The 14,593-nt window shown below is 47.3% G+C and overlaps 1 pseudogene; it reads left to right on the forward strand.

Moving 5' to 3' along the window:
- The window catches only part of LOC102126125 (uncharacterized protein CXorf49-like), a 39,271-nt pseudogene extending 25,481 nt beyond the window's left edge, over positions 1–13,790 (forward strand).
- The last annotated feature ends 803 nt before the right edge of the window (positions 13,791–14,593 follow it).

Consider the following 14,593-nt stretch of genomic DNA (forward strand, 5'->3'; position numbering starts at 1 on the left):
AAATGAATAAATATCTTTTATCCATACAACATACCAAGACTGAATTATAAAGAAATAAAAAATCTGAACAGACAAAAAGTGGGTGAGGAGATTGAATCAGTAGTGGAAAGTCACCCATCAAAGGAAAGCCCAGGAACTGATGGCTTTCTGTTGAATTCTACCAAACATTTAGAGAAGGAGTAAGATCAGTCCTTCTCAAACTCATCCAATAAACTGAAGAAGAAGGAATACTTCCAAACTCATTTTATAAGGCCAACATTACCCTAATACCAAAGCCAGATGAGGACACTACAAGAAAATTATAGGCCCATATGCTTGAGGAACATAGAAGCAAAAATCCTCAACAAAGTACTAGCAAATCAAATTTCCTAGCACATTAATTTTTTGCATGTTTTTCTGCTGCTTAATTAAAGGATTGTTCAGCATGACCCAGTGCCTATGGGACTTGCATTGAACTCAGTGCTGCCCTATCACAGCAGAAAGCAAAACTGGTGTGAAGTCGGCTGATGCCTGCCCACAGAGGGAGCATTTAGACCAGCCCTAGCCAGAGGGGATTTACACATCACAGAGGTCGGAACTTGGATTTTGGGAATTGGGTTTTGGGAAGCCTCGCCACTGCAGGATCTGGGGTTCTAAATAAACTGGAGAGGTGGTCTAGGCCACAAGGACTGCAACTCCTAGTGCTGTGCTCGGCTCAGAGTCAGAGAACATAGGGAACCCACCAGCTAGTGAGACACCAGCCAAGGTGGCTGAGGGAATGCATGCACCACGGCTCCCTCAACCCCAGCAGCACAGCTCAGAGTTCCAGGAGAGACTCCTTCCTTCACTTGAGGAGAGGAGAGGGAAGCATAAAGAAGACTTTGTGTTGCGTCTTGGACACCAACTCAGTCACAGTAGGATACAGCACTGGGCAGAGTCCTGAGGCCCCCGTTTCAGGGTCTGGCTCACGGATGACATTTCTAGACACACCCTGGGCCAGAAGGGAGTCTGCTGCCTTGAAGGGAAGGACTCAGCCCTGACAGGATCCATCACCTGCTGACTAAAGAGCCCTTGGGCCCTGAGCAACCTGCAATGATACCCAGGTAGTTTACCACGGGCCCTGAGTGAGACTCTGAGACATGCTGGCTTCAGGGGAGACCCAGCACATTCCCAGCTGCGGTGGCTATGGGCAGAGACAGTTTCTCTGGGAGAATAGCAGAGGGAAGAGTAAAGGGGACCTTGTCTTGTACCTTAGGTGCCAGCTTGACCACAGTGGGGCAGAACAGCAAGTGAGCACTTGGGGTCCCTGAGTTCAGGTCCTGGTTCTTGCATGGGACTTTTGGACCTCCCGTGGGCCAGAGGAGAGCCCACTGCCCTGAAGGGTGAGTCCCAGGCCTAGCAGTATTCACCACAGATGACTGAGGAACACTTCAGTCTGAAGTGAACACAGGCAGTAGCCTGGCAATACTTGCTGTGGGCCTGCAGTAGAGGTGGCCACAGTGAGAGGCTTCTCTGCCTGTGGAAAGGGTAGGGAAGAGTGGGAAGGACTTTGTCTTGTCTTTTGAGTGGCAGCTTAGCTGCAATAGTGTAGAGCACAAGGTAGATTTCTAAGGTTTTTGACTCCAGTCCCTGGCTCCTGGAGGGCATCTCTGGACCCACCTGGGATCTGGGGGAACTCGCCTTCCGGAAGAGGACTCAGGCCTGGCTGGCTTTGCCACCTGCTGATTGTAGAGTCCTCCAGCCTTGAGTAAACATAGGCAATAGTCGGGTATTGGTTACAGCAAGGTAATGGGCGAGACCCAGTGCAGTGCTGGGTTCAGGTCTGACCCAGCAAGGCCCCAGTGGTGGTGGCCACAGGGGGGATTGTGTCACCCCACCTGCAGGTCCAGGTGTCTCGGCACAGAGAGAGAGCAAGAGCAAGAGAGAGCAAGATAGAATGAGAGCAAGAGCGATAGCAAGAAATGCCAGGGGCGAGGGGCGGAGACAGAGAGAGAGAGAGAGAGAGAGAGAGAGAGAGAGAGAGAGAGAGAGAGAGATTGAGAGTTTGTTTGGGAGAAATAAGGGAAGAAAACAAGAGTCTCTGTCTGATAATTCAGAGAATTCTTCTGGATCTTATCCAAGACCACCAAGGCAGTACCTCTACAAGTCTGCAAGAGCCACAGTGTTACTGGGCTTGGGGTACCCCTAATGCAGATACAACTTAGATTACAACACCCAGCTCCCTTTGAATAGCTGGAAAGCCTTCCGAAGAAAGATGGGTACAAACAAGCCCAGACTGCAAAGACTACAATGAATACCGAACTCTTCAATGCCCAGGCGCCGATGAACATCCACAAGCATCAAGACCATCCAGATAAACATGACCTCACCAAATGAGCTAAAGAAGGCACCAGGGTTCAGGCCTGGAGAATAAAGATATGTGACCTTTGAGACAAGTAATTCAAAATAGCTGTTTTGAGGCAAGTGAAAGAAATTCAAAATAACACACAGAGGGAATTCAGAAATCTATCAGATAAATTTAACAATGATATTGAAGTATTTAAAAGGAATCAAGCTGAAATTGTGAAGTTGAGGAATGCAGTTGGGAGGGTGGAGCAAGAAGTTGGAATGGAAACCTCCATTGATTGCTCCCCCTGCAGGAACACCAAATTTTAACAACGAACTACACACAGAAAAACACTGTGTAAAAAATTAATAACTATGAGAACTTTTCAAGACTTTGTACAATAAGACACAAAGAGAAACAACAAAAGTTTAAAAGTGGGCAGATGAATTTAAAGTGTTGAATTTTCATAAGTTATCTTTTCCCTTGTTTGTTTGTGTATACAATCAGTGCTAAGTTGTCATCAGTTTAAAATAATGGGTTATAAAGTAGTATCTGGAAGCCTCATGGTAACCTCAAGTGGAAAAACATAAAATGAATACATAAAAAATGAAAAGCAAGAAATTAAATTTTACCACCAGAGAAGATCATCTTCTGTAAAAGGAAGACAGGAGGAAAAGAAGAAGGAAAAGAAGATTACAAAACAACCAGAAAGGAAATAACAAATTGGAAGGAGCAAGTCCTTACTTATCGATAGTAACATTGAATGTAAATGAACTAAATTCTCCAGTCAAATGACATAAAGTAGCTGAATAAATATTTTTAAAAAACCCAATGATCTGTTTCCTATAAGAAACACACATTGCCTATAAAGACAAACATAGACAGAAAATAAAAAGAAGGAAAGAAATATTCCATGCCAATGGAAACCAAAAAAGAGAACCAGTAGCTATACTTACGTCAGACAAGATAGATTTCAAGACAGAGAGTATAAGAAGAGATAAAGAAGGTCATTATACAGTGATAAAGTGGTCAATTGAGTAAGCGGATAAAATAATTGTAAATATATATGCACCCAACACTCGAGCACCGAGATATGTAAAACAAATATTACTAGAGCTAAAGAGAGTGATAGACCCCAATACGATAATAGCTGGAGACTTCAACTTCCCACTTTCAGCATTAAAGAGAACTTCCAGACAGGAAATCAACAAAGAAACATCAGTCTTAATCTGCACTATAGGGCAAATGGATGTAATAGATATTTACAAGACTTTTCATTCAACGGCTGCAGAATACACGCTCTTTTCCTCGGTACATGGATCATTCTTAAGGATACACCACGTGAGGTCACAAATCTTAAAACATTCCAAAAATTGCAATATCATCAGACATCTTCTCTGACCACAATGGAATAAAACTAGAGATCAATAACTACAGACATTTTGGAAACTATGCAAATACATGGAAATTAAACAGAATGCTCCTGAATGGCCAGTGGGTCAGGGGAGAAACTAAGGAGGAAATTTAAAAATTTCTTGAAACGAATGACGATGGAAACACAACATATCCAAACCTATGGGATACACCAAAAGCAGTACTAAGAGAGAAGTCTATATCTAAAAGCACTTACATCAGAAAAGAACAAAAACTTCAAGAAGAACTAGTACTAATCCTACTCAAACTTTTCTGAAAAACAGATGGGGCGGGAATATTTCCAAACTCATTCCACAAGGCCAGTAATACCCTGATACCAAAAGTCAGACAAAGACACATTAAACAAGAAAAGAAAGAAAGAAAGCTACAGGCCAATTTCTCTCATGAATATTGATGCAAAAATCTTCAGCAAATACTAGCAAATCAAATTCAAGAATACATTGATAATTTGACTTCTTTCTTTCTAATTTGGATGGCTTTTATTTCTTTCTCTTGTCTGATTGTTCCAGGTAGGATTTCTAGTACCATGGTGAGCAAAAGTGGTGAACGTGGGCACCTTGTTGTGTTCCAAATCATACAGGAAAGGTGTTCAGTCATCATCATGACCAAGTGGGATTTATCCCAGGGATCCGAGAACAGTTCAACATACGCAAATCAATGTGATACACCATATCAACGGAATGAAGGATAACAACCATATGATAATTTCAATTAATGCTGAAAAAAACCACTAGATAAAATTCAAAATTCCTTCATGGTGAAAGCCCTCACAAAACTGGGTGTAGAAGGAACATACAGACCCACAACTAGTATCATACTGAATGGGGAAGAACTGAAAGCTGGGGAAAGGGAGAAGCTTGGAGTGGTTCAGTCCAAGTCTGAAAGTCTCAAAACCAGGGAAGCCAACAGTGCATTCAAATATCATTTTTTGGGGGCCCATTAATCATTCTTACCTCTCCCTCACCTCTCACTACCCTTTCCAGCCTCCGATAATTATCCTTCTACTTGTTTGTAGATGACATGATCTTGTATTTGCAAAACCTTAAGACTCCACCAATAAACTCTTCGAACTGATGAACAAATTCAGCACTTTGCAGGATAGAAAATCAACACACATAAATCTAGCATTTCTATATGCCAACAGTGAACACTCCGAAAAAAAAATCAAGAATCTCCTTCACAACAGCTACAAATGAAATAAAATATCGAAAAAATTCATTATTTATTCCAGTCTTCTCTGTCTGGCTTGTCTGAAATTTTATGTTTGCTTAGAGATCCTTTGTAATTTACCTGTTGGATGTCTTATTTTTTTCTGCCAGGCCACTGACTCCTTTACAGCATTAGACGGTTCCTTAAGCCCAAGTCTGCCTCATCTCAAGCAAATGATCGGAGTGCTGCCCATCCAGAAAGGGGAAGGTCCCAAAAGTGGTATCTTGGCAGTTTGGAAGACCTGGCTAAGGGTCCATGCCTAGGGGCCCGTGGAACGTCCCACTAACAGTGTGGTGCTGCTGAACAGCCACTCTGATTTAGCATCTCCTCTGGCTGAGTTACAGAGCAGAGGTTCCAGGGCTGAGGATGATAGTTCTGCCTCCCTGTTTTGTCTCTGGCTATCTTCTGGGACATTTCTCCCCTCAGGCACTCACGATGCTTCCCGTGGGTTGAGTCAGGAACAGTTCTCCTGCCAGGGAACCCAAGATGGTGTGGAAGCTGACCGTCACCTCAGTATCACTTTTTCCAGTGAAGAAACTGTGGCTCAAGGGAAATTTTCTGCACATGTGGTGCCAAGCAGATTCAGGGGGAGGGTGTTGCAGATGTGGAAATCCAATTCTCTTATTGTGTGCTTGGAGTTTTTTCACTTCTCTGTGGCCCTGGCAACTGACTCTTCGTCATAGTTGAGTTCAGGGACATTGCAGGTGATAATCTTGGCATTATATATATATATGTATTTTTTTTTCTGTGAGGTGGAGTTAAGCGAGCTTGCACCTATGCCACCATTTCAAAGCCAGCAACCAAAACTTCTTACATTGTGGTTTTTTAAGATACTGTATTTTTTAAGTGCCATTATTTAAATTTAATTTAAATTAGGCAGATTGCATTATTCATTCCCGCAAGCACAGAAACATAGTAACACTAGGAGATAGTTGAACACAATTTACAGTTGACTGGCTACATTTTATAAATGTGGTAAGCAACTTTTGTAGAGATAGTAGGTGTGTGATAATGTAATATTCTTTTCCAAGTTTGGACTACAGTCGAGTAAGCTTTTTAATGATTTAAAAACTTTTTTTTTTTTTTTTTTTTTTGAGACGGAGTCTCACTCTATCGCCCAGGCTGGAGCGCAGTGGCCAGATCTCAGCTCACTGCAAGCTCTGCCTCCTGGGTTTACGCCATTCTCCTGCCTCAGCCCCCCGAGTAGCTGGGACTACAGGCGCCTTCCACTTCGCCCGGCTAGTTTTTTGTATTTTTTTTTTAGAAGAGACAGGGTTTCACCGTGTTAGCCAGGATGGTCTCGATCTCCTGACCTCGTGATCCGCCCGCCTCGGCCGCCCAAAGTGCTGGGATTACAGGCTTGAGCCACCGCGCCCGTCCGATTTAAAAACATTTTTACTGAATAACATGATGGTTTTTTGTATAATGTATTTGGTTTTGTAAATACATATTTCCTGATGTGAGTTTTGTGAGAAACGCTAAATCTTTTGTAAATCATATCCTCACAAAATTGGCATGAGCCAAATAGTAGTGTGTGGGTGATTTGCATTGTACAATAACTGTGAGACTTTTAGAATTATAAAAATATTTATTAACTTTTAGTGTGTTGTTTAAACAAGCTATTGGAACATACTGAAGATATGAGTAGGATTTTTCTGAGTATTTCAGATGTGTACTCGGGCTAACTTTCTTGTCTTTTTCAGAACAAAATAGTGTCTTTTCTCTTAAAAGCAGTAAATCTGTTTTCTTGTTACAAAGAAGTTTACAGTTTTGACTATTGTTAAGCGTACAGTTTAGTAGTGTTAACTACATCCCCATTGCTGTACAACCATCACCACTGTCTATCTCTACAAGTTGTTTCATCTTCCCAAATGGAAACTATGTACCCATGAAATAACGCCCCCCTCATTTCCTCTTCCCCCACTCAGATGCTGGCACACAGCATTCTACTTTCTGTCGATATGAATTTGATTACTCTAGGTACCTCATATAAATGGAATCATACAGTACTTTTATATTTTTTGCCTTTTGATCTATCCTATTCTCTGCAACCTTGTTGAATTTGTGCATTAATTTGTTCATTAACTTTAGTAATGGTTTTTAGATTCTTTCGGATTTTCTATGTACAGAATTGTGTCGTTTGTGAATAGAGATAATTTTACATCTCTCTTTCTAGTTTGAGATGCTCTTTGATTTTTTTTTTTCTTACCTAATTTCTCTAGGTAGAACTTTTTTCATTGTGGTAAAAAATAACATAAAACATATCATCTTAATCATTTTTAAGTGTACAGTACAGTAGTATTCCCTATATGAATCTTATTGTGCAACTGATCTCTAGAACTTTTTCATCCTCCGAAACTGAAACTCTACACCCAGTGAACAACTACACCCCTTTCCCCTGCTCTCCACAGCCTTTGGCAATCACCCTTTTACTTTTTGTTTCTAAGAGTTTGACTTTTTAAAGTACCTCATATAAGTATAACCATGCAATGATTTTCTTTTTGTGACTGGCTTATTTCACTTAGCATAATGTCCTGAAGTTTCATTCATGTTGTATCATATGACAGGATTTTCCTTTTTAAAAGGCCAAATAATATTTCACTGGATGTATATGCTGCATTGTAAAAATCCCTGCATTCATTCATGGAGAGTCAGGTTGTTTCTACCTCCAGGCTATTGTGAATAATACTGCCGTGAACATGGGTGTGCAAATATATATTCAAGATCCTTTTTCAGGTCTTCTGGATATATACTCAGAAGTGGGATTGATGGGTCATATTTAAGTATTTCTATTTTTATATCTTGGAGAAAGTTTCATACTGTTTCTAATAGTGGACACACCATTTCACATCCCCACTAGTGTACAAGGGTTCTAGTTTCTGGTTTTTTTTTTTTTTTTTGTTGTTGTTTTTAATAGTGGTCACCCGAACAGGTGTGATGCGATATTGTGATTCTCATTTGTATTTCCCTGATGATTAGGATCTTAATCAGTTCAGGCTGCTATAACAAAGTACCATAGACCGGGTGGCTTAAAGAACAAATGTTTGTTTCCCACAGTTCTGCAGACTGGGAAGTTCAAGGTAAAGGTGCTGGCAGATTCAATGTCTGGTGACGGCCCTCTTCGTGATGCATGAGTAGCACCGGTCACACAGAGGAACTGCAAGCCTCTGTTCCACAGCAAGATCCAGCACCTGATATGAACATGGGCAGAGAGGCTCATAGTCAAGAAGCAGGGGCTTTAGGGTTGTTTCTGCTAGTGCTGTGAAAAGCACTATTCTCATTTTCCTAGGCACTCACCACATTGAATCTGTAACGGCTCTGGGTAGTACCTACCTGTTAACTGTCTTCCCGTCCATGAACACGGGATATGTCTGCATTTATTGGTCTTCTGCGTGTTTCATCAGTGTTTGATTGGTTTCAGTGTGCACACTTTTCACCTCCGTGGATAAACGTATTCCAAAGGGTTTTGTTCTTGCCCTGATATTCTAAATATGTTGGTTTCCTGGTGTCTTTTTCGTATACCTTATTGTTCCAGCATAGAAATGTGAGTGATTTTCACGTTGCTTTTGCACTCTGTAACTTTGCTGGCTTTGTTTATTGGTTTTGGCCGTTTTTGGGTGCAGTGTACCTTAGTGTTTTCTCCATGTATGATCATGTCATCTGCAGGCAGAGATAATTGAGCTTCTTAGTTTCCAATTTGCTTCCTATTTTTCTTAGAATAGGTGATCAAATGGCAAGTGGCTGTGCCCACGAGGGTTGATTGGCACGTGGGTGTGGTGGTTTGGCAGGTTGGAGTTTTTTATTTCTAAGAGTTTGTCCCACTCCATGCCCTCCTAGGTTTTAGAACTGAAAAACATCTGTTGTTTAAGGTAGATCCCAGCCCTGCTTTTGTGCACTGGAGCCTTCAGGGATCCTTCACCACTGCCTTCACTCCGTGAATCAGGCCTTTCTCCCTCAAGGGAGAGCACCCCTGATTAATTTGATTTCCAAGTTGGGGCATACAGGGGTGCCAGCCCGCACGCGCTCATACACACGCACACACACACACGTGGGACTCACAGCCACATGCCGATTTAATCATGTAGTGTAAAAAAAGGAATAAGAGGAGTCTAAATTGGAAAGTAAGAAGCTCAATTATCTCTGCTTGCAGATGACATGATTTCACATAGAGAACACCCTAATGTACACTGCACCAAAAAACGATCAAAACCAATAGACAAAGTCAGCAAACTTGCAGAATGGAAAAGCAACATGCGAAAATCACTGACTTTTCTATGCTCCAACAACAAAGTATCCGGAAAAGACACCCGGGAAACCAACGTATTTAGAATACCAGGACAAGAACAAAACACTTTGTTTGGAACACACTTATCCAGGGAGGTGTAAGGTGTGCGTACTGAAACTGATCAAACACTAATGAAATATACAGAAGACAAATAAATGGAGACACATCCCACGTTCATGGATGGAAGCATGGTCAACACGTCTGTGCTACCCCAAGCCGTTACAGGTTCAGCACAGTGAGCTCCTAGGAAAACGACAATGGTGATTTTTGCAGCACTAGCAGAAACAACCCTAAACCCCTTGCTTCTTGTCTGTGGGCCTCCCTGACCATGTTCCCATAGGGGCTGGCTCTTGGTGTGGAATGGAGGCTTGCAGCTCCTCTGTGCTCTGGGTGCTTTGCGTGCATCATGACATTTACTCTCCCAAGCTGATGAGCTGGGGGCAGCTTTCCCCTCCACCTTCACCTTACAAATGGGACACTGGGGCTCAGAGACATGGCTCTCACTGCCCAGCCAGAGGTGGCAGGACAGGAAGAAAGAGGTGGATGGAGAGCTCCAGTGGGCACTGGCCCCAAGATAGGACCCAAGCACACCCACTCAGTCAAATGACAGGCCTCCGGGCAATCCAAGAGTCTGTCTCATGATTGGGTAAATCCCAGAGGCCTCTCCCAACAAGGGGCATGCTGGTTGGTGGTGGGTGGACCGATGAGAAGGCGTGGGACAGTGAGAAGGCAAGGCGTAGGCCTCGAGGGTGCCCAGAAGCCACGCGTGGTCAGGGACATTGTGAGCAGACTTTGGTGAGGGCGGCAGTGGCCCAAAGGCCTCGCTGTTCCTGTCTCATGGCCCGCTCGGCTGGGTTTGGCTGGGCTTGGCTCTCCCCTCCCTCGGCTACCAGGACGACTGTCTCCCCACAGCCCAGGCTATCTGGAATGCCGCCAGGAACTCCCCTGATGAGGTGTCCGTTTGCGAGGCTTAGTTTCCGCCCAGAGGGTGGCAAGCAGGCCGGCCGCCACACCGCCAGCCTCAGAGCCCCACGTGGCCAAGGCCACTGCCGATGCCTCCATTTGGGGACGAAGCGCAGCTGTGAGGGCAAGGGCGGGTTTACAGATCCCGAGGGCTTCAGCTTCGAGCCTGAGAGGGAAATGATAGAGCAGGGAAGAGTGGTGCTCTGGGGCCAGGAAGGCCGACCTGGCACCCCGGTCCATGACAAAGGGGACAGTGTGGACTACTCGTCCTACCTGGCTGACGAACCTCTATCCTGCTCTATCCTGCTGCCGCCTAGCGTCCAGGAACACCTGTGCCCAGAAGGCTCCGCTGCTGAAGGGTCCGCTGACATCCGCGTGGACCTGGAGGTCCGTTCCAGTGGGAGAGGCGCGCTGAGCCCCAGCCCGGGAGAATGGCAGCAGGACTCCGTCGGCCCTCTCCACCTCAGTAGCCCTGGGTCAGGACCAGCCTGGTAGAACCGGGAAAGGGGCTCCAAGAGCAGATTGAGGGCGGATCCCCGCGATCTCCGCGGAAGGCCCCGACAGGCTGTCTACCCACGACTCTGATTCCGCAGATGAGAGCAGCGGCTTACCTGTGATTACTGTGATCATTCGCACCAAAGAAGGAAGCCAGGCCAAGCCTGGAAGTCCTGAGAAGCCAGCAGACACTTGGCAGACGCCCAAGTATGCACCGCAAGCAGAGTTACTTTCACGTTTAAGGCCCTCTCCTGACCTCTGCTCCCTGCAGTCTCACCCCAGCCATGGAGAGGCCAGCCGTGGGAGAGCTGGACACGTCTTCCTTGAAGAAAATGCAGAGTATGGTATGGGGAAAGGTGGGGATCAGGCCCAGCTGCTCAGGAGCTGCAGTTACAGGGCCCCTACCCCGGGGCCCTCTGGGAAGGAAGGTGGCCCAGGAGAAGAAATTCCTAGGGGGTGCAACCAAACTGGCCCTGGGGGGAGCCTTTCCTGCCTGGGGGCAGAGACTCTCAGCAGTTCCACCTGATCCGGCCAGCTTCCCGCCAGTGTCTGGTGTGGGGCTCCTGGGGAACTCCGCAAGATCCAAGGAGCCCAAGCACAGCAGCCCTGGGAAGAAACCTCCAGGAAGGAAAACCAGGGAGTCCCAGGCTGCGGCCAGAGAAGATAATGACCCAAATAGAGATGAGGTCCCAAGGGCCCAAGTAAGTAGGTTCTCTTCGTGCTCTCCTCCTTTTCCTCCTTGCTCTCCTCCTCCTCTTTCTCCTCTGTCTCCCCCAACCCACCTCTCTTCCAGCACACACCTCTTTGCCCATGCCCTTTCTATCCCTTGCTCGAGGGTTGTCATCGGGAGCCCAGGGACATTAGGATGCCAGATTGGGGTCCTCCTCTTAGGGGCACACATTAAAAGGAGCACTTTGTGTGTGCCAGGCCTGACTCTGGACACTCTGCAGTTGTCCTGCCCCCTCCCCCATAGAGGAGCTGGGATAGAAGGCAGGGCTGGCAGCTGGTTTGGTTTGGGGGACTCCTTAATGTGTGGGGTGCAAAGCTTGGGTGTGTAGACTCATCAGCTTCCCAATTCCTCCTTCCCTAGCTGTTAAGCAAGCCCTCCTGTCTTGGGGCTGACTGAGGGAGAAAGTGCTAATGAGATTACTCTGGAGTCTCCACCTTAACACAGCCCCTCCCCATGTGTACTCACCATCCACCCCCACTGCCAGCCTGACTCAGAAATTTCTGTTTTAGCTTCCCACACACAAACCAGAGCTGATTTCCCTGTCTGTGTGTCATGGAGAGTACAGCAGTGCTGACCCCAATATCAGAGCTCCCCAAGTTCAGGAACCTCACAGCACTTGGCCTTGAACCTGAGACACCTTGTGCCCAGACATCCCGCACCCTCCAGTGATCTTGAGGGTTTGATAGGGGTGGGGGGCGAAACCTCTGGCTCTGTCACCTCTGGGGCCTCAGCCTTGTTCCCAGGCTTCCCTGCCCACCCGGACAGCTGTCCCACAGGAAACGGGGTGTCGACAGGGCTGGCTTTAAGCCACATTGTCCTCTCTGAGTGGGATTTGTGTGGTGGGGGGGGGTGATTTGGAGCAGTGCCCCAAACTCCAACTCTGGAAGGAGACTTTCAGCGGTACTGAGCCCTTTTCTGTTAAGTCCTGCCCAGCCACACTGCCCCTCCCAGGGCCTGCCGGTGGCTGCCCCGCTGCTGGCGTCCAACACGGAGCCACAGTGATAGGGGCCACAGGTGAAGATGGGCTCACACTGGGTAACAGGGAAAACAGTCCCAGAGGGAGAGTTGGAGTTGCTGGACAGAGCAGGGGCAACGTGTTGCCAGCAGAGGGTGATGCTGCCTCACCTTAGTCTCCTTCCAGAGCCCAGATCTCTCTCCTCTTTCCTCCTGGGGTTCATTGTCCTGGTTCTGCCCTGTCACTGTCCTTTCTGTTGAGCATCCTTGCTTTCCCCCGTGACTTGACGCCAGCAGTTTATTTCCATGCTGTTGAGGGGAGCTCATCCCCCTGTCCCCCCGCCCCACTGCTGCTCAAGGGCCCAGGCCCTTTCCACCTCATTGGGAGACTTGGAAGCTGGATTATGTGTTCTCTTTCAGGTGACTAGCAGCCACCTGTCCATCCCCCAAGACTGGAAAGGCAGCAGCAGCCCCCAGGAGCCCAGGGCTGTCCTTGAATAATGCTTTGTGTGGCTCCTAGAAATCCAGGTCCACACTAGATGGTGGGATTCATGTCCAGGTTAAACTGATTTCGGTGTACCCCCGACCTCTCCACCTTCCATACCCCATGGAGAGTGGGTGCCTCCTTTCCATCGAGGGTTCTGTGCCAGCCCACCTCACCACCATGCTGCAGGCTATGGGGGCTATAAGGGCTGAGGGAGAGAGGGAGGCCAGGGAGAGAGGAGGCCAGAAGAGACTAACCATTTATCTTCCTCCGGTGTCTGCTGGTCTAGTGCATCCTGCTGCAGAGGGAAATTGATGAACTTACACAGTAGCTAGGTATGACGGAGCCCTGGCTGGGGCAGGGATGGACAGCAGTGTCTTTCTGCAGGTGTGGGGGGCGGGGGTCGGCTGCAGGTACAGGTGGCGTCACTGGGACTGATTTCCTCTGGGGAAGAGAACCAAGCAGGCCTGACCCTGGAGCCTTCTGTGTCTTTCCAGCTAGGGATGTGCACAGACAGCAATGTGTCATCTGAACTCTGTGTATACTTTGTCCACGAGTCCCAGAACTCTCCTTCTCTTAGGACGGTTAGAGATACTGCATGTGTTTTCCTTTAACTCCCGCCTGGTACAGCTTGTACGGTTTTTGCTTGCTGGCTGGCTTATCTGTCTTTGAAACACGTTCTGAATGAACGGTTCTGGGATGGCCCAACACCTGAGAACCACTTTCCCCCTTAGAAGGCATTTCCACGTTTAACTCAGGTGACAGGTGGGTGAGTCAGTCCCAGGGCTGGTGAGGTTCTGGGTTGCAGAGCTACGCAGTTCCCCACAGGGGGGAGGTGGGTTTCTGTTTCCCTGGGTCTGGAGTGCCCAGTTCTGCCTCTCTTGTTTCAGCGGCCATGCAGTTCTTCACTGACAAGCTCCAGGACCTTTGAAGTGAGTGTTGCACACACCATCCCCCTTCCCACAGTCCCGGTAGCTTAGGAGGGCTGTGGGCTGGCCCTGGCTGGGGGCCCGTCCCTGAGCCTGCTCTGTTTCACAGGTTGGAGCCAGCATCTTCCTACAAGACGAGCAGCTGCCACCTTTGGAGCCCTGGAGTTGCAGCCAAGCGAGTTCCCTCCGTATCCTCTTCAGCCAGGGCTTCCTCTCTTCTGCTGCATTTGCCCCCTTCCCAATGCAGTTCACAACAGTTTCAGATAAAGTCGTTCTCATACTCTATGGTTTGTTGTCTGCCCTCTCTGTGATTGTTGGGAGTGTTGAGGGGTGCGGGGTGCTACTCAGTTTCCTGGTGCTTGAAGAACAGTTCCCCTGATGCTCTGTGGTGGGGCCTCTCCCTGCGGGGCGCCTGGGCCGACCTCTGAGCAGCAGCCCTGCACTCAGGCTCACCATAGTGCCCTGGGTCTAGGTGCTGTTGGGGCTCTGCTTGGCCACAGAAGTATTTCCTGCCTTTCCCCTATACACCTTGCTCATGGTCCCTCCTCTTCTCCTCCTACTTTGGGGTCTCACAGGTCCCCTTCTTCAGCGCTATTCTCCCTCCACTTCAGCAGGAACTGATGCCCTCCTTCCAGAACCCCAGTTTCTGTCTGTTTTCCTCCTGCGGTTCACTGTCCTGGTTCTGCCCTGTCACTGTCCTTTCCTTCATGACCTTCCTTGCTCTCCCCCATGGCTTGATGCTGGAGGTTATTTCATGCAGGAAATAACCTGCATGGTTATTTCCGTGCTGTTGAGGAACATGACG

Source organism: Macaca fascicularis, chromosome X (genome assembly GCF_037993035.2).
Source record: "Macaca fascicularis isolate 582-1 chromosome X, T2T-MFA8v1.1".
NCBI classification, from domain to species: domain Eukaryota; kingdom Metazoa; phylum Chordata; class Mammalia; order Primates; family Cercopithecidae; genus Macaca; species Macaca fascicularis.